The 21,796-nt window shown below is 45.8% G+C and overlaps 1 protein-coding gene across 2 annotated transcripts in view; it reads left to right on the forward strand.

The window, feature by feature from the left end:
• Positions 1-10,286: 10,286 nt before the first annotated feature.
• Positions 10,287-21,796, forward strand: part of LOC131271423 (uncharacterized) — a 110,377-nt gene continuing 98,867 nt past the window's right edge. The window contains exons 1-2 of one of the 2 annotated variants that reach the window (XM_058272845.1): positions 10,287-10,377; positions 11,509-11,962. The gene's annotated coding sequence lies outside the window, so the exon portion shown is untranslated. The other variant, XM_058272846.1, reaches the window with a different exon arrangement.

The raw sequence follows: 21,796 nt of genomic DNA on the forward strand, positions 1-21,796 counted from the left end.
CTACACCGTGGCTACAGTTTAACGAGTATGCAAATGATTTATTATTGAAGTTGCTGAAAGCAGCGGTTGGGAGGGAGTCGTTCTTTGAGGGGTGAGTAGGTGCATTGGGTGGGGTAAAAAAAATGGATCCACACTTTTATCATCATGCAGCTGCAACAAAGTGTAATCGGTGTTACCGTGCGACTTGACAGGTTGATGACACCTTCACTCATAAGCAACCATTAACGAGGCAAAGGGAGGATAGTGTGGGGCGCATAAATGCATCTGTTTTTCATAATTAGCTTAAGCAATCGTGAAATAAGTACGTCACATAAATTTGTCACCAGTTGCTCCACCAAAGGAGATTTTATTAAACGGATTTTCGGTGAAATGATATGCAGTTTGAAACTATTTTAAAATGACCGTTGCTCGTTAATTTTATTTGTATCTTACCTTCTGTTTATAGTTAAATTTTAACAGTTTTATAAATTTTAATTATAAAATTAAAAGTACATATGAGTACTTGAAGTTTCGTGGTTGAAGCTTGCTTGCAACAATGTGTATGCTGGCCATTTAAGGACATACCACGTGGAAGGGTACAGAAATGTGTTGGGGTGTTGTGGAGATTGTGTGGAGCCACTTACACACAGAAAGAAGTCGATTCTAAAAATAAAATACCTACCAGCAAGCCCCAGACCTCCATCCGAGATCTGCTCGCGTGTCCTCCCCCTGCCTGGCAATGTCATACTCCCAGAGTCACCTCCCGTTATCTCCTTAATCAGTCGACTGTGTTATGGTGGGGAAAACTCGTTCCATGACGGCGTCAACTATCCCTCCTCCTCCACCTCGCCTTGCTCATTAGCGTACCGTGGCCAACGAATGCAGCTCAAAGGTAGGTTGCTTTGCATACGCACCCCGCAAGGCACAACAAACTTCAAAGTTTGAACGCCACGAACGCTATAATGAGGGTGCGCTCGTGCGCAAACGCGTCGACCTTGGGACGGGCGGACAGACTCGCGGTTAATCAAGCCACGCCGGGGGGTGCCTGGGGTGGTGATGCATTCAAGCCATTGGAGGCAAAGTGCACCCCAAAGGCGCCCCAAAATTCGTGCAGCAAAACCCACCGAACGGGAAGGGGAGGGAAATTCGTGGAAAGCGTGCGCGCGTCGGTGCTCGATGCGTCACGAGCTGCTCCCGAAAAATGACAGCTGAAAATCGAATTGGCCCCGTGCGAAGTCGAAGCGCACGAGAGATCCGCGCCTACGCCGAAGGTGTGCGGCCATGGCGTGGCTTAAATTATACGTTGCGCTCTTTCTTGGGCCACCGGGTCCATGGGCTGCACTATTGCTCGAAGGGTGCAGATTTCGACACAAGCAGAGAAGCAAAACCGGGCGGAGGAAAGGTCAACGCCATATTCGGTGTGAAGTTTGGGCTACGTTTTCGGTTTCATTTCCGACGAAGCCACACCAGCCCCGGGAGTTCGTGTCGAGTTCCTTGACTGCGAAAAGGTAAATTATAGTCCGCCGCACGAGAGACACCCGGGGCCAGAAGGTAGTCGAACTTGTTTGACGAAGTCCAGTCAACCCGCGGATCGGGAAGGATTGTTTTTGGTTTATTATCCCAAGAGCTAGATGGAGGTAAATTTTAATAACGGATGATGCAGAGTTTGCAACATTCAACACCTAAGTGTGCATTCGAATTGATTCGATGACAGCATACCGGGTGGAGGAAAGCTTCCGAATGCTGTCAAAACATGAAACTAGATATCCACTAGCACAAGCTAAGGTTAATATTGAATGGCACAGCGTTTGTCTGCTCGTTTTTAAGAAGAAACTTTTAGCACACCAAACATTAGTAACGAACAAAACAACCAAATGATTCACAGCTCCAAATGAAACATCTATTGTGCTGACAAAAGGACGTCTTCATGAGGTGCAGCAAGTAAATATATTATTGTAGAAAATTCGAATCACGTCGATCTACCTACAGGTCGGTTGTTTGTATTGCCACCGCTGCGATAATGGTTGGAATAAAATTACATAAACATGAACAAGTGCACAAGCCACCACACGGATGATGATGATGATGATGATGGATGCTGGTAACAATGTTTGGCCGGTGGGGAGTCGAATAAATAAAATGGAAAAATTAAACTATTCAGTTTGCTCGTCAATCCAAAGCAAGATCCAAAGATGGGGCGAAGAAAAGAATAGACCATAAAAACATTAAATTGTCTCTACAAGGCGTAACAAATGATGCCACTGTCTGTGCGAGGGACTCGCCAGAGTAGAGTTAGCTAACGATTCGTGAAAGTATTGAGTACTTTCCATTGTTTGTCGTACTGTGAAGGATGCATGGTTCACGGAACAACGGAAGCCGATTCACAATGTTGTTATGCAAATAAAAGTTAAAGTGAATTTTTGTAGCAAATAAATGAAATTAATATTATTAAAAATATCTTTCGAACTGAACGAATAAGTTCACATTTGACCATGCATCATCCGTATGTTTGCGGAATATTGTGCATTCCATCTATCGTTCTGGAAAACGGATGTTTTCGCTCGTAAATCATTCGTGATGAATGGGTGCGAAGCGAAAATGAACTCGTCTCGAGGGTTAAAGGACATAGCTCCATGGCACTCGATACGTAAAACAATAAAAAAGCGGAGATCTGTCAAACCGGATCGGATGAGGCTGTCGGATGATTTTGTTTATGCAACCGCAACCGTCGGATGCTGCACCGGACCTCCGCTCTTTCGCGCTCTTCTCCCCCTGTCCCGAGCCGGTCGTCGCCGTGGCCAAGGCGAACAATGATGAAAGTGTATCAATTACACTTTAATGGAAGCTGTGTACGAAGGCCAACGGGCACACACGTACACGCACGCAGTGTTTCAATCTGGCACGACGCTTGGTGTGTGTCATTTGTGTGGCGCTGTAATGACCGGTTGTAACTGACCGGATCGGGTGTGTATGTACGAAACACACCGGGGTTGCGCGATGAATAAAATTGAACCCTTTAATCTTGTCATTATCTCGTTTTAAAAACCGACAATGTAGTAACGCCAGTGACGCAGCGTGGCCTGGGGATGAGCCGTTTTCCGGACGAAGGGGTTTCCGTGTCGGATGTGACGACGATATGTAAATATCGGCCGTCCCTTGGCGCACTTCCTTTCGTCCCGCCGCCGACACTGGGGATGTCAAGGATCGGGATGGAGTCGGGTTTTTCTCGATTGAATGTAAATTTCAGTGCTTGCGCAAGCCCCGGAAGCCGGCCGTGGTCGTCGTTTGTTTTCCGTTTTGTCCGAGTAATGGGTAAATAATGTGCACGCCCTGCAAAAGCGAACTTTTTTGTACAAAACTGTGACAAAAAATTATGCATACCTCGATGGTCGGGGTTTGTAATCCAGTGATGATTAACGGTTGCATATCGTTGCAAATATGCGATGATTGTTGCGATTTTTTTTTATCTGAAACTGCGTTCCATTAAACACGATTACGTTGACACTGGCGAGGCTTACTGCAATTCATCGGAATTAAACCCATGCTAAAACAATTAAGTTACCCATTTATCACATTACACCACGTAATCTATGGTGTTGGAAAACCGTACGTTATTTGCATACATTTATCGTAACGCATTCAAACCCGATGTTTTTCGGCCTTTGTTCGTAAGAAAAATGGTTATTAAAAAATAAATAAATTCATTTAGTTTACCGTCGAGACTACACAAACCATAGATAGATTAGAAGATTAAACTATTGGGGGTATTTAAGCAGCGTTCTCGAGTGGAATTTGGAATATTCAAGGACGACGTCTCCAAAAACGCCCCATTTTGGAAGCAAAACCTGAACGTTCTACTTCGACGCCTGCATCGAAGCTGATAAAAACTTCGGACCATCGAGAGAATGGGGCACAAAAAGGAAACGAATGCCCTTTCAAATTTTGGCACCCTTTTGAAACGGCCTGTTTTCCGATTGTGAAAAGTTCAAAATTCAACCCGGGCTGGACTACTCCGGGTACCGGTCGGTTGGGAAACGATGTTTAGTAATTTTGGCCACTCTCCTGAAGTGCAAAAACCCCCTTCTGTCCACTCGTTGGTGCAGAGCGTGGTGTTTCTGTCGCCGTGGGTCTTTGAAGTGGAAATAGAATGGAGTAGTTTTTGCATTAGCGAGGTCTAATTGATGTAGGAGTGAAAGGGGTCCATGAAGATCTCGCTCCGAGTTGGTAAGAACGGGGCGATTGTAACATTAACATCCCCAAGTTGGTATGAGATGGTGAAATTTTTCATGTTAATTATGTCGAAACAAACGGAACAGAACCGGTACGGTTCGTTCCATTCCTATTGCCGAATGAAACGGGAAATAGTTTTCCTCCTCAAAGTTGGGTTGGTATGGTAGGAAAAATGCTGGATTGCAGTGAATTCTTTCACTAGAACTTTTGAGGTTTGAATTTTCTCCTCGTCAACGGGGAATGTTCGATGCGGGCTTGCTTCGACGTTCGTGTTTAGTTGTAAGGAAAAAAAAATTCAGCACGACTCCGCACTGGAAGCGGAAAGCGGATACAAAATTCGGAAGAAGAAAATCGTCCATGGGCAATGTGTTTGCCTTCATTTTCCCACCGAAAAGCGAAAGGGTGGCGTAGCGCAGGACGACGATGTGGTAGGAAAAGTCAGAAAGTTTCTTCCTAGCGAACGTGTTTTCAGACAACTTTGTTGACCACAGTGCGCTTTCCCGGTGAACTTTCCCTCCAGAACGCAGCCGGGGAAAACCGAGCGCCGCCAGTAATTAATAGGTTCAATTTCTCTCTGTGGATTCGAAAGAAAATTGCTAAGTGAAAAGATTCACGGGCGAACGAGCTGACGCCGGGTAAAATCTATCGAAAGTGGAAGAAAAATGTTAGCGCTAGCTGAGATTTTCGTCCATACTTTACTTTTGCATTGCTTCCAACTAAAGGGACGTTAAAATGCAGAATTAGCTGACTTAATGTTTGTGGCTTCTTGATGTTGCCTTTCGGGGTGATTTAATGATTTTCTCATGCACACAGAACCTTCGCTTAATCATTTTGATTCGCTCGCTAGAAATTTTGTTTGCATTGCGGGTTTGGGAACTCTTTTTACCCGAAATTCATTATTCATAATGCGTCAATAAACGGTGCAGAAGTGTTCAACCAAGGATTAAGTTTGATTTATGTTAGCTTTGGGTTTCAACAAACTCATTATAGCTTCTCAATGCTTGGATCGTAGTTTCCTCCTCACACAGCTAGCTCGCTCAACCCCTTCCCACCAGGATCATAACGAGGAATAACATTTTGTTTATTATTTAAGCTGCCACTTGAGCAAAACGGTTCTCCGCGCGAGCGCCTTTTAATAGCTCTGACATTTGCGGTCGTCCTATGAGGCGTGAAGAAAAAGGTAAAGCGCCGCCTTCCCCTTGAATGAGTACGAAATGTGTGTGTATGCACACATCGTTTGGCCCAATTTAGGATACCTTGAGTATACTGCCTGGGCCGGAGGACTCACACTGAAGGTTGAGAGCAGGAGGATGGAGACAATGGGCAGGAAGAAACCAAAAACACTGCCGCAACGACGCGTGGTATTTATCCAGTCGCCATCCAAGGTTGCTACAGTAAAGACGACTTCACTCGACTGGAAATGTCATCCGGTGCAATGCGGTGCATTTGGTGGCAGATATACCAGCACTCGACGGCAATATACCTTTCGGACGTCCATCCCGGAGTGACGCCGATGCCTTGAGGGGTTATTTTTTAGTTGCTGATTGCAAAAAGGGCACGTGTGGGATCGCGGTTGGTGAAGGTCGCCAGGTTTCGATTGCCTTACCCAGCAGCCAGGATCGATGTCGAGAGGACTCCAAGAGGAAAGAAGATATTTCAATCGAAACGTGCAGTTGCCCTTCGGTGAGCGGGATCAGAAAAAGGGCAACGGATGATTATTTCTCTCAGGGATAGGGCTCGAAGGAGTTGCTTTCCGGTTTTACTGGGGGAACCACAACAACAACAACGACAAACAAACACGTAGAACTAGATCCTGTAGTATCGATGGTCGGTCCAAAAATGATACGAGTCTTGGCCGTTTCGATGGCTTCAGTTGTGTTACACAACGTTGGCGAGATGCCTTTTCACGAAAACATATTGTCAATTTGTAAGCGAAGAGGAATACTTCACGTCATTGTCGACAATGTCGCATTTCTCCAAGGATACTATCCGTCCGATTGAAGGATGATGGTCGAAACGGCAGGAGTTTCTTTGTTGGCTTTGCAAAATTGAATGTTTGAATGGAAAATTGAACAATCGGTGTGTGTGTAAGCAGAGGAGGAATGTTGATCCCCCAGCTCGAACTCGAGCGATGGAAGTTGCAATATCTCATCTAAAAAGTTCCCGTTTGTGGCGAGCTCTCCGAAATCCCTGAAATCGATTCATTTTGTGCATTTCAACTCCACGGCGTCATTGTGTGGATCATCTAAATCGAACTATTTATCGTTAGAACCTGCAAGGGATGCGTTGTTTGTCATAAATAATGAGCAGGGAATGTAATTCTAGGAATGTTGTGGCGTGGAGTTTGCATCATGTGACATACGGGTTGCGATGTGTCGCATGGTACAGCGGTTTAGCGACCCGCCAGCCTCTTGTAAACGTGTGGCTCATCAATCATCGCGCATAATTGGTGGCTTCTAATTGTTGCCCGTTCTGTCGATTCAGTCCTGTACTGATTTCTGGCACTTAGCAGCCTAACGGAACGGGTCTGTCTTTGCCAGCAGCGTGCTGGAATTCCTTCAATCCAAACCCAAGTCGAGCTATAGCCATTTGTCAGAGCTGGAGTGCGATTCAACGGTAGCTCTTTTCCTTTCATTTTTTGTTTTTTGCCCACTCTACGGCACTACCGAGGTGTAATTAAAGCGATATTCATCTCGAGTGAATAGAGTGAACACGGACGAGGAAGGACGTGCGCGGCAATGACGACAGCGATGACAGGAGCAAATATTTATATCCCCTTTGGCGGTCGTCCTGTCCCCCTCTCCCGGACCGGAACGAAAGGATGCTTTTTGCGTTTGTTTTTTTTTTCACTTTCAACGGTGTCTCGAACAACCCCTCTCCTTGTGGACCAATGATGATCCCTTCCGTAGGCAAAAACGCGTTCAACAATGCCAGGATTAACGATCGCTGTAATTAACGAACCGGAGGGTGAATGCGAAGCCCGAGATCGGCGAAGAAATCTGAACGCTACGACATTCGTTCGGTGGTTGTGCGAGACTGAGACCCGAGAACAATATAACGATCCAATTTCAAGGGGCTCGCGGGTCGTAGTTGTTGTTGGTAGGGGTCGGGTATAGGTAGGCCAGGACACTGACGGGCCTCCGTATGACAAACGCAGCTGTCAAATCAACAGGTCGGAAAGTAGTGAGTCTGGCATAAGTTTATCGTCCACCGGAAGTGCCGCAGTTTGAGTGGCAGGAAAGGGGGTTGGCGTTTGGCATCGAGAACGACTCGACCGGGCATTATCAGGATAATGGTAAAGTTTTTCACTTGGAATACGTAATCGATTCCGGGGGCGTGGAAGTTCGAAGTCGGTGATTATTTTCAGCCTCCTTCAGCAACCCGCAACCCGCATCAGAATGAAGATGTCGAGAATCGGAGGCAGTAGCTTTTCGTAGTACGGACTCCTCCGTCATGATGGTGCCTTTTGTTTGATGAATTATGCAAAGAATAAAATGCGCAAAATAAAACAAAAAAAAAACACCGCTAGCCGGAAAGGCAAACTTGTTTCGAGAAATGGTCGAATTCCAAGTTTAATGTTTGAAATTTTCCACCAAACCAAATAAAATGTACCTTCCGCCAATCTCTTTTCTTTTTGTTTCCTCTCGTTACAGGCTTCAAATTACCGTGAAAGAAGATAAATGTACGTTGTTCGCCCGTCGAGGAGCAGGTTTCGTGGGCAGCCGGCAACGGGCTAGACACATCACTTGAACAATTAATCAACATGGTGTGCCCCCGTCGTGTGCCTGAACAAATAGTCCCGAGTCCGAGATGAAGTTTTCCGCTCAAGCCCCAGAAACAGCAGCTTGTTTCGTCAAAATGTTGGGCCACGATTTTGCACCTTTCTCCGGGCGGAAAAGTGGAACTGCTGGTGGTGTGCGGCGCGCTACTGGTTGGGCGAAAGGTAACGCCGTTCTTTCCATTTTCTACCTCGGTGGGTTAGGCTGGCGAGGAAAATTATGATGGAAATGAAAAATACTTCAGCGCTGCGTGCGATCATACGCGACCATGCACCTTTCGCGAGGCCAGCACTTTTGGGCAGGGTGGAGGAAACTCGACGGGGGGGTTCGCGGTGGAAAATCTAATGGTTCCATTTTGAGTTCCACTCCGCCTCGGACGGATGTTTTATTCCGAGAGTTATTTGCCCGTCTATTTCATTTCATCAAGCTCGGGAAAACGATGTAACAGGCCAGTGTTTCACCTTGCACCTTATGTTTGGCACATTTACACGGCATTTTTCTAGTTGATCAGTGTTTGGAAGTTGAATTTGATCATGGTCATATCAGATCAAGGGAATGTGCTCCATCACAGATCAAACGCACAATATTAAACAGCCATTTGTTAAAGAGTGTTAATAACATTCTTAAACACTCGATCGGCCATGAAATTAAACAATTGTCCCACCGAATCACCATAAATACCTCAAGACCTCGATTAGACCGAGGGTTCACAATTGGAAATCCAAACAATTTTGGGCATCAAATTATTAAAGGTAACGAATGAAAAGTAGGTCCATTAGGATTTGAAATTGACAAAACCGCCCTGAAAAATAACGAGCCTCATCCGTTTCGAAAGCCACATTTAGCAATTTCGTACACCTTTCCCGTTTCAGTTCTTCTACTGTCGGCTCTTTTTTTCCTCTTTCTTCTCTCTCGGGAGCTTCAGATGTTACCGATCGATCAAAAATCGGTGATAGAATGTCAAAGTTGGAGCACTTTTACGGTGGCGTTAACTTTTCGTTCATCTTCGATTTGCTGTCAATCATCAGCCGACGGTGGAGAAGACGTGACCCCAACCAACAACCAAGTTTCGTAATTGTAATGCTTCGGAGGCGTAGAGCAGAAGGAGTGTGGGAGTGCTGGTACTGGATCGGTCGCGATTTGCGTTCGATTTTCCGTCCATTCCAATTCTAATAAAAAGCCTGCCCATGATTATTCTCTTTTCACCGATCCCCGATTCGTTCGGGTGTTCATGTTTAGCGGCGCCTTCGTTCGCGATATCGTGTTGGACAATCTTTTGACAGTTGATCATTAACACCGCCACTATACAGCGTCTTTCACGAGGCTTCATTGTGCCCGCTTCTTCGTGCCATGTGATGGTATATCAATTAATATCATTTCGCCTCAGTGCAACGAAAATGCAGAACAAGAGATTTTTAAAAAGGAGGATCCTAGTTTCGTTGCGTTTCGTTAGTTTAATGAAATTTTTATTTTTTCTACAGTTAAACATTACTTTTTAAACTAAATGCTGACAGTTTTTATAAGAAAAATCATCCAATTGAATGTTAAACTGCAACATAAAAGGAATCTTCATCCGCCTTTGCATGAATCGTTGATCCGATAGATGAACTTCTTTAGCGAGGGTACTCACAACACCATGGGATTCATGTGAAATATGCTGTCCACAAACTCGTGTCAAACATTTTCCATATATTCTGAAACATATGCCAGTTGATCGGCTTAAATATGTCGGTACAATGTATAAGTTGTTTATTGTACTTTTTAATTGTTATCATCTCATTTCAGCTTTTCCCAACAAGCAGCAGCAGAAGGACAACTTGTTCTAGAAAGATGTCATTTTCTGAATATTTTCTTTGATACAAAAGTGGCTCTCTTCCTGTGCCTTTCAAGTGTTGATCCATTCAGAATAGAAATTGATCAAATGGACAAAATGTGGGTAAGTATGAATTAAAATTTCAGTTTTCAGATTTCATACTTATTTTTATCACTTCATTTTCATATTTTCAGAAAACAGAGTGCAGGAGGGTTTTCACAATTCATATTTCGACTGCACATTCTTACTGCTAATGAAAACGCTGACTCATAATAGAACTCGTTTATCTTTTTGCCACATTTGAGATCTGGCCCACAGTGCTGGGTTCCCGCGGTTCGTGGAACGACGAAGCATGAATGGAATGAACATTCGGGCCGCTCGACTCGTGGAAAATGAACGCCGGAGTCGCGTTTTGTTGCCGCCCGACACATCGTGGATCTGCAGATCTGTTTGCTCAGTTCAATTTCGGCCTTCGGTGCGTAAGGGGGCCACGACGCTCGGGTACCAGAGTGCAACGCCACTATTGCAGAACTTCGGAGCGTTTTGTTTACGTGTGTTATCGGACGCGATAACAGGGTGCGTTGGCCGAAAATAACTGCAACCACTGGTTGATGACTGGGCATCGAACGCAAAACTCCATCGTTCCTATCGCTTTCGACACGCAATCGAACACCAGTGGGTATTAAAGATTTATTTGTGGCACCGGAGCGTTTAAGGAAATCGTCCCATCTCCCGGTACGATGGGGATAAAGGTGGCTTAAGTTGAAATGTCGAAAGGCAGGACAGAAGGAACCTACTTGCCTCGAAACCGATGTGTTGGTGTGTTGTGCCGCCATAGTGATTGTTTTGGAAAGCATTTCTTACGACCAGAAACGATCGAGAAAGGGGGAGCAGCTCGTTTTGGCGTTTTTCTTTTCGCCAACGCTCGAACACCCGATCGGTCGCGTCTACCGGTTTCCTGAAGAAGATCACCTTGATGCCGTGTGCGTGTGGTAGTGTTGTGTCGGCGATTGGGAGATATCACTAACCACTTGATTGGTAATATTTCGTCGTGTTTTGTAACATCTCGAAAAAACCAGTAGACATTCTTGAATTTTATCACTAAGACGAGAATTTAATTTGAGTTGGTGTGTCGTTCAGGGATTTCCGTAAACTATGCAGCAATGTTGTAAAGTGTATTCACCATGAAATCATTTTCGAGTTGACATTTCATACAATCTACGGGAATCGCCCAGGGAAGCCGGCTGCCAAAAGTTGAACCGAGTCAACTCCCTTTTGGTGCAGTGAACGCGTGATGGGGATTTCGAACCGGAAACCGGATTCGCCGTGACTCTCTCGGAGGTCGCCCTGGTGCGCCACCCGGCACCGCTCGAGCACCACACAGCCAGACCACGCTCGCCGTGGGCAAAAAGGGTGAAAAACCGGTTTTCCATCCGGACTACCTCGGCTTCGTTGACTGCAATTGCTGCTTGCCGGCCGGACAAAACGCTGTACACTGGACCTTTCCGACCACTGGGGAGCCCTTCCTGTGCTAGGGAAGGAAGGTTAGGCAGGGTGGACTCGAGCTCGAGTTGGAAAGGCCGATAAAACCATAAAACAGCAGACAATTTGTTCGACGACTGAAGACCATCGTCGTCGTCCTGGTTCCGGACGACAAGAGAAGCTTTTCTTTACAATTTTCGTATATCGTTTTTATCTACCTTTCAGAAGCGATTGTTTTCCTGTGGTGAAATCGTGGGTGTGCGTGTTCCGTGTGTGTTTGTGTGGGTGTGTACGTAGATTATAATTGGTGATGATGGACCATCGGTCCTGGATGTCGTCCTGGTGATAAAGCGATTGTTGCATTCAGTGCTCCCCAAGTGCATGTGTACGTGTGTTTTCTGTGTGTGTGTGTGTGAAAGTGTGTGAAGAAGGCGACGCAAAAATTAAATAATATAGCGAAGAGAAAAATAAAGTACGCGCAAAAGAGTGGTAATCATTAGCTGGAAAGCGTCTCGTCGCAGCAACCCGTTTCGAAAGCAATTTGCTCTAAAGCCGTGTTCCACTTCCTCGTGGCGTTTTTCCTCCCCGTCCGGCATTCTCCATCGAAGAAAGGACTGCTCCACACACGCAGAGGCAGCAGCAGCAGACAGGCGAAAGGCAGAAGGAACCAAGTAAAAAGGTAAGAAGCAAAGTCCTTTCGGGTCCGGGAAAGTCCCTGTCGATCGGTAGGGATTGCCTTCCGGGAGTGGTGGTGGTGGAGAAGTTGGGCACAATTATCGCATTACATTTTTAATTAACTGCCCCACGGTAATGGACGATAATGCTGGGTGCGGAGAGGTCGTCTCGAATGCGTCCCGGACACATCCTGGCTTGCTCCGTCTACATTCCCATTTGGCGTGAAAATCTTCGCGAGGTTGGTCTGCGGTGGGGTGCGAAAGGTCGTTGGGCGGGGAAAATTAGACGACAGCAATGTGACAATAATTCCACCACACCATCCCACACACATTCCAGGGAGGAGTCCTTCAAATGCTGGCGTCCAGACTGAGGAATCTTTTTTCCAGACAAGACCACTCGGGTGACGAATTTTCCTGCCACGCGAAAAGAAACAACCGAAAGGAATCCTTAAGTAAAACGAGCAAAAAAAGTACACACCACACAGCAAAAGAAAAAGCGACCGTGAACGACTAAACAACGAAGAAATGTTTCAACATACAAAGTCCCTCAGAATGGGCACGCGGTTTGTGCGCTGAAAGTTGAAGCAACAAGTGGTTTTTCGGGCGGTCTTCATACACAAAGTCTTCTCCAGCCCTTTGGGACGACCGTTCGGATTTGGGGGTTTCGCCTTGAAGATGTGGAAAACAGAGAGCGGTCCTGCGACCACAGTGACTTTGGATTTTGTACGTGTGTGTGTGTGTGTGTGCGCGCGATGCTGTGGAGGATGCTTGACGTGGGATCCTCTTTAATGGAGCTTTTGTTTGACTTGTTTTTTTATTGTTTCCGACAACATCCAGAAAAGGTCTTCTAGCTCGGGAAATGAAGAAACATGTTGCGATGTGTTCTAATGTAATTTTAAAGGTTACCCTTATAGTTTTGTTTGATTAATAATTTTACTTGTCCTCTCCCTTACCATTCCCCCTTTTATGTCTTTTGGTTTATGAAAAGTCATAAATAACGAACCGAAAAGGAAAATAAGCAATTGTGAAACACACACATTTTTCATCGCGAAATCGTTAGTTCCATTTGCTACTCTTTCTCGTTGTTTGCCTTTACATTCTTTTGCCCCCCTCCCGTGTTGGCATGCATGAGTCGATACTTTTTGAAGTGCTTTTCTGAGTTGCCGTTTCCTCCGTTTTCATGTGTTTCGGAAACGATTGGGTAGCATAAAAACCGAACCGTCCTCCCCCCGGCCGGACCAGAAGCCAGCATAACGACGAGATGGCGTGGCGAAGGGTCGAGGCCACCACTCTTTTGCTGCTTATCCTATACTGGCTGGTCAGCCTTTCGTTCTGTTTTTGCTGTTTTGTTTGTGCTATTTTTTTTTCCCCGCCATCGGGCGAAGTACATTATGCCAGAACATCCTGGGTTTGGTCGTGGGGGAGGGGGCAGTTTTTGGGGTTGTGAAGAATAGGCCCGCTGGGCTGGGGATGTGATGCTCCAAAGGGAGCCGTCAGATCGTTGAACCCCGTGTGCGCCTCACGTACGAGCATAATTGCGATGTGGCGTTTCATCTTTTTTTTGTTGTTGTTGTTTTACGTTTCCTTCGTCTCTCCCAGTGCTTTGCTCTCTTCTTAAAGTCTTTGTTGACCTAACAAAACAAAGCCCAACCAGGTTGTTGTGGCCGATCGGTTGTGCATGTTGACGTTGATACTGTTTAAATTTTCCTGCAATCATACTACACGAAGGGACAGCAGAGCACACGAGCGCATCACGATAATTGTTGTTGAGAAAGAATGCCGAATGCGTCCGGTCAGCATATACTGGCCAAGAGTAGTTCAGATTAAGATATGACGAACACACTCAGAAAGACTTCACTTGCGTCAGTGGCATTCTTCAATGCCGTAAAGATAAAGGGAACGTTGCACCTGACTAATTAAAATCAAGGGTCAGAGACCCATTCAAGAACATGAAGAAATTTCCCCGTGAAAAGTTCGTTGTATCATATATAATCATCAATACGTGTACGGCATGTCAACACTACATTTAATTTCGTGTTTTTAATATTTGAACAAACGAGATCAACGATAACAATTGGAGTGGGCTTTATCGAATTGATTTGATTTTCTTTATTGATCAGAAGCGGCATGAAATCATTTGTTACAAACGCGTAACGTTTGTAACGCTCCGTCCCACGAGCTGCCAAATCCCGATAATCTTCGGACTAGCGGCCAACTTCGGGCAAAGTCAGGTGGTGGGGGGTCGACGTGCGTCGGCCGGTATAAAAGGAGCGCGCTCGCGCAGGAAGCTCTTTTCCCTGTAAAATAGACTGGAAATAAACAGTGAAAGTTTTAAAACGCCGCCAGTACGGCAGTTTACTAAAAATCATAAGTTTTATTTACCACCACTTACACCACAGGGACGAAGCGGTTGCTTTTGCAACACATTAGTAAACATCAAAGGTTTGGAATTGATTATACTTCTCGTAGATCGTAGAACTAATGGAAATGGTGAGCTTCCTTCAACGTTCGAGATTCGTTCGCCAAATTGATTATTTAACACTCACGTTCAACCGATTGTTTGTATGGTGTGTTTTCGTTTTCTTTGCCCAAGGGTTCAACTTTTCCGATCAAGTTCGGTTCCCCACCCAACTTTCTCCTAATTTCTCCTAAGGTCAACGGATTTTCCAAAGCCACGAGTCCAACGCCAAATGGTGAATCTTCAAGAATCGAGCCGGATCCGAAAGTTTCATTACGGGAAAAAAGTAATTGTATCCGATGTTGTTGTCATATTGAATATTGCATTTCGTTCCTTTCGTTCCATTTTTCTCCTCGTCATGTCCTGAATGTGGTGTCCAGTCGGTGTTGTTTGGTGGGAATTCTTTTTCCCTTCCGTTCAGATTCGATTCGACGGACTGTCGGAAGTTTTCAATCAACTTTATGAACTTTGTCCAGGCCACCGGTCGGTTTTGGGAAGTGTGCTGGCCGACTGCCAAGTGTATGTTTTGTGACGAAGCTTTAAATATTTAGCCGTTGCCTGACTCTCTCGGTGTTGGCTGTGCTTCCGCTTTCCTAAGAGGAACGGGTTTCCATTTTCCTATGGAACCACACTGCGCGAATAAAAAGATGGAAAAGTACACTCCAATTAAGATATCTTAAGTGAGTGCAATAAATGTTGCTCCGGGCTGTGCCGTCCTTCGTGGGCAGAAGGGGGGAAGGAACTCCTTGGGGGGATTTAAGTCCGCGAACAACTGCGACACTAAACTGGGAAGGAAATGGGGGAAACTAACTAACACCAGTAACTAAGAAAAAGGGTTGCGCTCGTTTGGGGGGGGGGAGTGGGAGGAACTTTCCCACGGCTCATCTCTCGGTGTCGGAGGAAAATGCTCGTTGACCTGGGCACGGGAAAAATCAGCCATTTCCCTCCCGTGGGGGACGACGTGAAGATGCAAGGAGCGCGCGCTAACGAACGGTCTTCGAGTGGTTCTGCAGATCTGTTGTTGAATATTTTATTGTGTTCCGCTGGAAAATGGAATTCTGCCACGTTTCCGAGCGCCGCGCGCGCCGTACGATGAATTCGGGATGGTGCAAGAAAAGTTAGCCACCTCCTGAAAGGAATAAAGTGTCTTGGGGGCACTCCGGCGGGGGGGCTTTCCACCATCGACAAGCACAACCAACGTCGGCGAATTTTATTCGGAGACGGCATCCCCAGCAGAATGCTCTTTTGCATTACATCTTCAGCCGTCCGGGAAGTTTTCAGCTTCGGCGAAATTCTCTCCCCAACACGTGGACACCACGGCGGGGAGGTAAAAGTGTACACAAAATTGCATTTCCTTGTCTGTGTTCCCCGGTGAGCGGGTTTGTGTTTGGCATCGTAATCATCTTCATCATGGCTTGCTAGAGTCCTGCAGTAAAAAAGTCACCGAGTGACTTTTTGGGAACGTCTTTTTTTTATTTATTTTCCACCGCCAGAAAGGCACACCGAGCTAATTTCTCTGCTCTGATGGTTTTTTTTCCTCCTCCAACGACGCTCGACGTTCGAGGAAAACTTCGGTTTAAGCGTTTTCTCTCGTTAGCTGCGGACCACATTTTGTAATTCGCCTTCGGGGAATCGCCGTTCATCGTGATGAGCATCGGCAAGTAATGGTGATGATGATGATCATGATGATTTCCAAGGGGATTTTCCGTCGGTCGTGGAGCTCATCTTCTGTGTGCTTGCATGGAAAACGGGTGTCATTTCGGAGGCGGGAAAATTCATCCGCCAAGCATTGTGCTCTTCCTCAAGCACTTCCTCTTTTCATGGCCTGGTTTTTTTGTTTCTCCCGATTCTTCCTTGGGTTAATTACTTTTGCATCCCGCGGCTTTTTTGAGCGACACACGAGTAGTGTGTCCGTGCGCTCGATTGTGTCTTAATAATTTCGTGCGACGTTGCAAAATGTGGTGCTGCTTCGGTTGGTGGATATCTTTCGCCACACACGGTGGACCTCAGAGCTGGCAGATAATTTTCCGTATCGCAGCAAAGCCTATGATGTCAACCTTCTTCGAAGACGCTATGGAGATTCGCGCCGGAGCTTGTGTTTCAAACTTCGAGTGTATTAAGCAAATGGCAAATGCTCAACGCGCTGCGACGGCGACATCGTTAGCAGCGGCGACCAGCGATTGTTCACTTATTCCGTGGCACGACTTCGAGGACCGCGCGAAGGTTCTGCCGGTGAGACTGTGTGTCAGTTCCGTTGATTATGTTCGAGTGCCCGAACACCGAACTGAAGCGGCTTTTGCGCCACATGGAACAATTAATTTTTGGCTAAACACGTGTTTGAAAAGTTACCAAGACGAAAAAAGGTTTAACTGTACATATTGGGTTATTTTCAATATGTTTTAAGGATGATACTGTTTATTTATTACTAGTTATACTGTTTACCAACTATTTTTTTTATGATTTACCTTTGTAGTTTAACATTTTATTATTAGCTGTTGAATGTTTATTATAAGCTTTCATTTTTATTATTTTTAAATTTCTAGACTGATTTCTTATTTAACGTTTGGTATTTTTGACGACTTCTTCAAAAATCCCAAGAGTACTACTTCCTGGAACAAAAAGTGAATCGTCACTTGTCGATCCAACCCCTTTGCGGGGGTTTGTCATATTTAGCAACGAGCGTCTTTTCAACTGCAGCGTCGTGCAAATCGTCGTTGCGTCTCTTTGCGTTGTCAGACAAAACAGCATCACGACCGAAGATGATGGTGCCAGCACGCCGAGACGAGGAAGGACGCCGGCCTCGACGGGTGAACCCTTGGAGTATTTACCTTAAGAATTTTGCATAATTAAAACTGGCGTACCGTCGGCGGAGGTGCTTCAGCCGGGCGGAGGTGCTTCAACCAAACCACTGCGAAGCGCCCGTGTTTGCATTTTCGGGGCAAATCATTCCCATCCGTCACGACAGAAATAGGAATCACTGAAAACCGCAGACGACGTCCTCCGTGGTGAAGATTTAGGTGCCGCAATCGAGCGAGACTTTGGCTCGAGCGAGGGTTCTTGCTTATCGTTGCCAAGGAAGAGTTGCACACAATGCGAGGGAACGAACACTTGGCAACGCTTTATCGGTTGCTTTTCTCTATTTTAAAGCACTCTTTGATGAGCAAACTCTAACGATTTAAGATAGAATTGGTGTTTTAAAGTGAACAATTAATTTTTTAACTCAGTTCACTGTTGTTTCTAAATTTTATGATTTATTAAATTTATTTGGAAAATTTTAAGACAAGTCAAGATCAAACTTGTGTTTAATAATTTTCAGTACAACAAATCAAATGCAAAACCCATGTCCAGAGATGAAAAAGTAATTTTTAATTACATAAATAATGGTTTGTTACGCGAGATGATAAATATCATCATTGCTCTTAAATAATATGGAAAGTGTACCAGGGGTCGTATCGTGCGGAAAAATGTGGCACTCATTTTCAACTGGTTTATTAAAATTGCTCGCTCGTAATTAATCGATACGGGTGTATCCACCAATCTCCGGTGGCCGCCGGTGTTCACATTCGCGGCCGGATAGTTTTCGTTGTCGTGTGGTTGCGTTTCCTCGGGCCATAATTTCCTCTCCCCCCCCCAAACCGCCGTCATGTCGGCCTGAGATCGACCCCAAGGCGGAGGAAATGCATATGGAGAATCCATCATGCCTCTGCGCCAAAGCGTGGACCGGTTGTTGTTCGTGGTTGTCCACACACGGTTGTCAATTAGGAGATCGATTCCTACGGTTGGATTTATGTAAATCATAGTGTTTTTCTTCCTCTCGCGACGATGGAGGGATAGGCTGCAGGTGCGCTTGGGAGTTTCCTTTTTATTTTACCCTCCCGGGGAAAAGTCTCCGCCGTTCGCTTTTGACTTGTCGGTAGCACTTCCTGTGGAGTCAAACCATTCGAAGCCGCCGGGGGGAAACGTCGTGTAATCCGGTTGGGCGGCAAACTGTGTTTAATGTTTTATGGAATGTTTGTTTGTTTGTCTATCGTGTGTTACATTTTTCCCCCCTTCAAGACGGCGGACGCGCTACGGCTAGAGATAGTATCGATTTTTATGGTCCCGAAATGAAAGTGTAGCATACTCGAATGGCCACATTCATCGGCCAGCATGGCATTGTATGCTGGTGGTCGGTTTCGGAGTTTTCCAGCCAGCTTTGTGCGGTGAGAAGTTCTATTGTGATTATTTTTATCCTCTTGTTTGTTGCTTACAGTTTTGAATGTTTGAGTAACGGCTCCACTTTTCCACTCAAAAGGAGAGCTGGTTCAATGGGGACTGGGATTGATGATGATGATGATGATGATGAGTCCCACCTCTTACCCCAACACAGGTTTGAGAATGGCGGAGTTATCATAAGATATTTGTTTAACCTTTAAAGCAAATCACGAAGTGGTGGGATCAAAGTGACCCTTCACGAAAAAGACCGGTCAGCTCTCTTTTCCTTGCGTACAGCGGTTAGCACAACTTCCATAAGACAGGAATCGTGGAACCGCTCTCCGGAGTGCACGGCCAAAAAATGCTCTCTCCTATTCGTGTAGCCGGTATCTCCCTTATCCAACATATGGAGGGGAGTTACCACTTTCTAGGATTGGCAAATTAAGCAAACCTTATCCGTGTAACAATTGGTCACGTCGAAAAAATCATCAATGGATGAATTCGAGGCGCCTGCCACGTGATTGCACAAGAGCGACTGATACAGTTCCTACAGAAAGATCAACTTCAAATTTCCACTTTTACGCGCGCGTGTCTCAAAGATATGTTGTTCCATTTTTTTTTTATTTACATTTAAATTTGCAAAACAAAAATCTCATCATCATCATCTGTGAGATCGTGATGACAAGTGCAATGCTTACAAACATTAAATTTTGACAATACACATCTACGAGACATTACACATTCTACAGGGTTCTACCTAACAACCTGCTTTACGTACACGGCACACAAGCGCTTGAACTCGCGAACGCTTGCAGCCTCGGCAATCTCTCTTGGCATGCTGTTGTACCATTGTATACCTTTACAAAATAGTGAATTCCTGGCAAATACTGTAGAAAAGTTCGACGTCCTGGGATCATGAGCCCTACGAGTGTTGTACCGGTGAACGTCAGAACCCCTAACTACTCTTTCTCCAAGGTACCCCGGTAACAAGCCCCTCAGGAGTTTGAATATTAGTATCATAGTCTGATACACTATCCGCTGCTCTACCGACATCCATTGCAGAACATCCAGCATAACAGCAGACGGCGTGTACCGACTACAACACAACACTAACCTCATTACCCTATTTTGCACTTTTTGCAATCTTTTGAGCTGTGTCCGATTGCCGAGGAACAATATTGATGGACAAAAATCAAAATGCGGGGAGATAATTGATTTGTAGAGGTGAACTTTCCCAAAAAAATTTAGGTTGTTCCCCAGTCTACTTATCACCCCACACTTCTTTGCCACCTTAGCGATGACCCCATCAATATGTGCACTGAATGTAAGCCCGTCGTCAAGAATTACTCCCAGATATTTGACCTGGGAGACTCGGTCAATTGGTTCCGTGTTGATGGCGATGGAAAGCTGGCCGATCCACTCCCTCCTCGACATTACCATGTAGTGTGTTTTACTAACATTCAATGCGAGTTTCTTGTATTTCAACCAGCCATCCAGAGCCACCAAGTCTGCATTCAAAAGGGACTCTGCCTGTTTGACGTCCTTTCGCGATATAAATATTACTGTGTCATCAGCAAAAAGATTTATCTCGCAGGAACGTAAGACCTGCTTCATGTCATTTATGTACATGATAAACAAAATTGGTCCAAGAACACTTCCTTGTGGAACCCCAAGGGTGTTTTCAATAGGATCTGAAACAGATTTTTTGAAAATTGTCCTCTGGGTTCTACCTGTCAGATAATCGCTGAACCAACTGAGTTCCCTCCCCTCAATACCGAATCGTCGAAGTGTTGTGAGCAACAAGGGTCTCGATATTGTTTCAAATGCCCGTTTGAGATCCAAGAAAACTGCAAGTACCGGTTGTCCGCTATCCATCAACCCCTTCCACTTTGCAAGCACCAGGTTCAGTGCGGTTTCACAGGAATGTCCTTCCCGATACCCCGACTGCTCCCGGGCGAGCAGGCCGTTCTGATCCAGGTATTGAACCAATTGGTCTTTGATCACAACTTCCAGGACCTTCTCGACAGTGTGAAGCATGTTGATGGGGCGGAACTCTTCCGCCTTGATAGCTCCAGTCAGTTTTGGAATAGGTACAACCAATGACTCCTTCCACGTCTCCGGAAAAACACCTCTCTCCATCGATTGGTTAATCAAATCCAAGAGCGTCTCCCCAGCTACATGAAAGCAATCCTGCAAAGTTTTTGCATTTACATTTCCTATTCCTGCCGTATTGGTCAGGTCAAAACATATCTGCCTAAGCTTGCTCATGTCTATTGGATTTGTTTTTCTCTTTTCTGTTTCGGCATACTTTAAATCCCATTTTAGACATTTTTAAAATCACCTTTACTTTTCCTTGACAACGAGAGAAAGGTCAGAAGCATCGATCGTTCGTGACACGTGGTGGAGGGATGGTTTAACAAAAATTGCGTCCAATCTCTCAAATATTTTCAAAGGCACCGCTGCCGCTGCGGAAGTGATTTCGTCGTGGTATTGTTGAAAAATGAAAATGTCAAACGTGTCTGTCAACGTCGGTTCCGTCAGTCGAAGCGGCAACATGCAGAACAATCTCGACCGCGCGCTCGGTGTTATCTCGTCGTTTTTGTGTTTGCCCAGCGCCCAGGTAGCGGCATACTGAACTCAACCCCACACCGGGCTTAAAACCTCCCACCCCGCAGCACCGTCCCTCTCCGTCTTCGACCTAGATTAGAGGATTTGATAAAGACCCCGATTGTCCTGTCTGCGTGGAGAGAGAGAGAGGGTTGTAAAACGGGAGGGAAAAAAGTATTACAACACAAATAAAATAACCGAGTGGTGGGGGCAGGGGGAGCAAGAACCGGTTAGCAGCTCCTCGTCCCCATGGGAAGCGTCCTGCTGACAGGACACGTTACACGATGTTTGTCATTTTCCGCTTTCCCTCAGCGACGCTCCCCCAACGCGGCGTCGGTCGGTTGGCTTTCGAGTGCTGTCGCGGCTAGACACGTGGTTAGCGGTTGACCTCCGGTTTTCCCGTGTTGGGAAATTCGACAACATGAAAAGATGCCCAACCCACACACGCACACGCGCTCGCAGGACTCGCCCAACGCAAGCGGAAGGATCCTGGCGCGTCGCTTCCGGTGGTCGTGGTACGCCAACGCTTTCGTTTCGGTGTCTGATGGTCGGCTTTCGGGTTTTCCCCTGGACATGTCCA

This window comes from Anopheles coustani, chromosome 3 (genome assembly GCF_943734705.1).
Source record: "Anopheles coustani chromosome 3, idAnoCousDA_361_x.2, whole genome shotgun sequence".
Lineage (NCBI taxonomy): Eukaryota > Metazoa > Arthropoda > Insecta > Diptera > Culicidae > Anopheles > Anopheles coustani.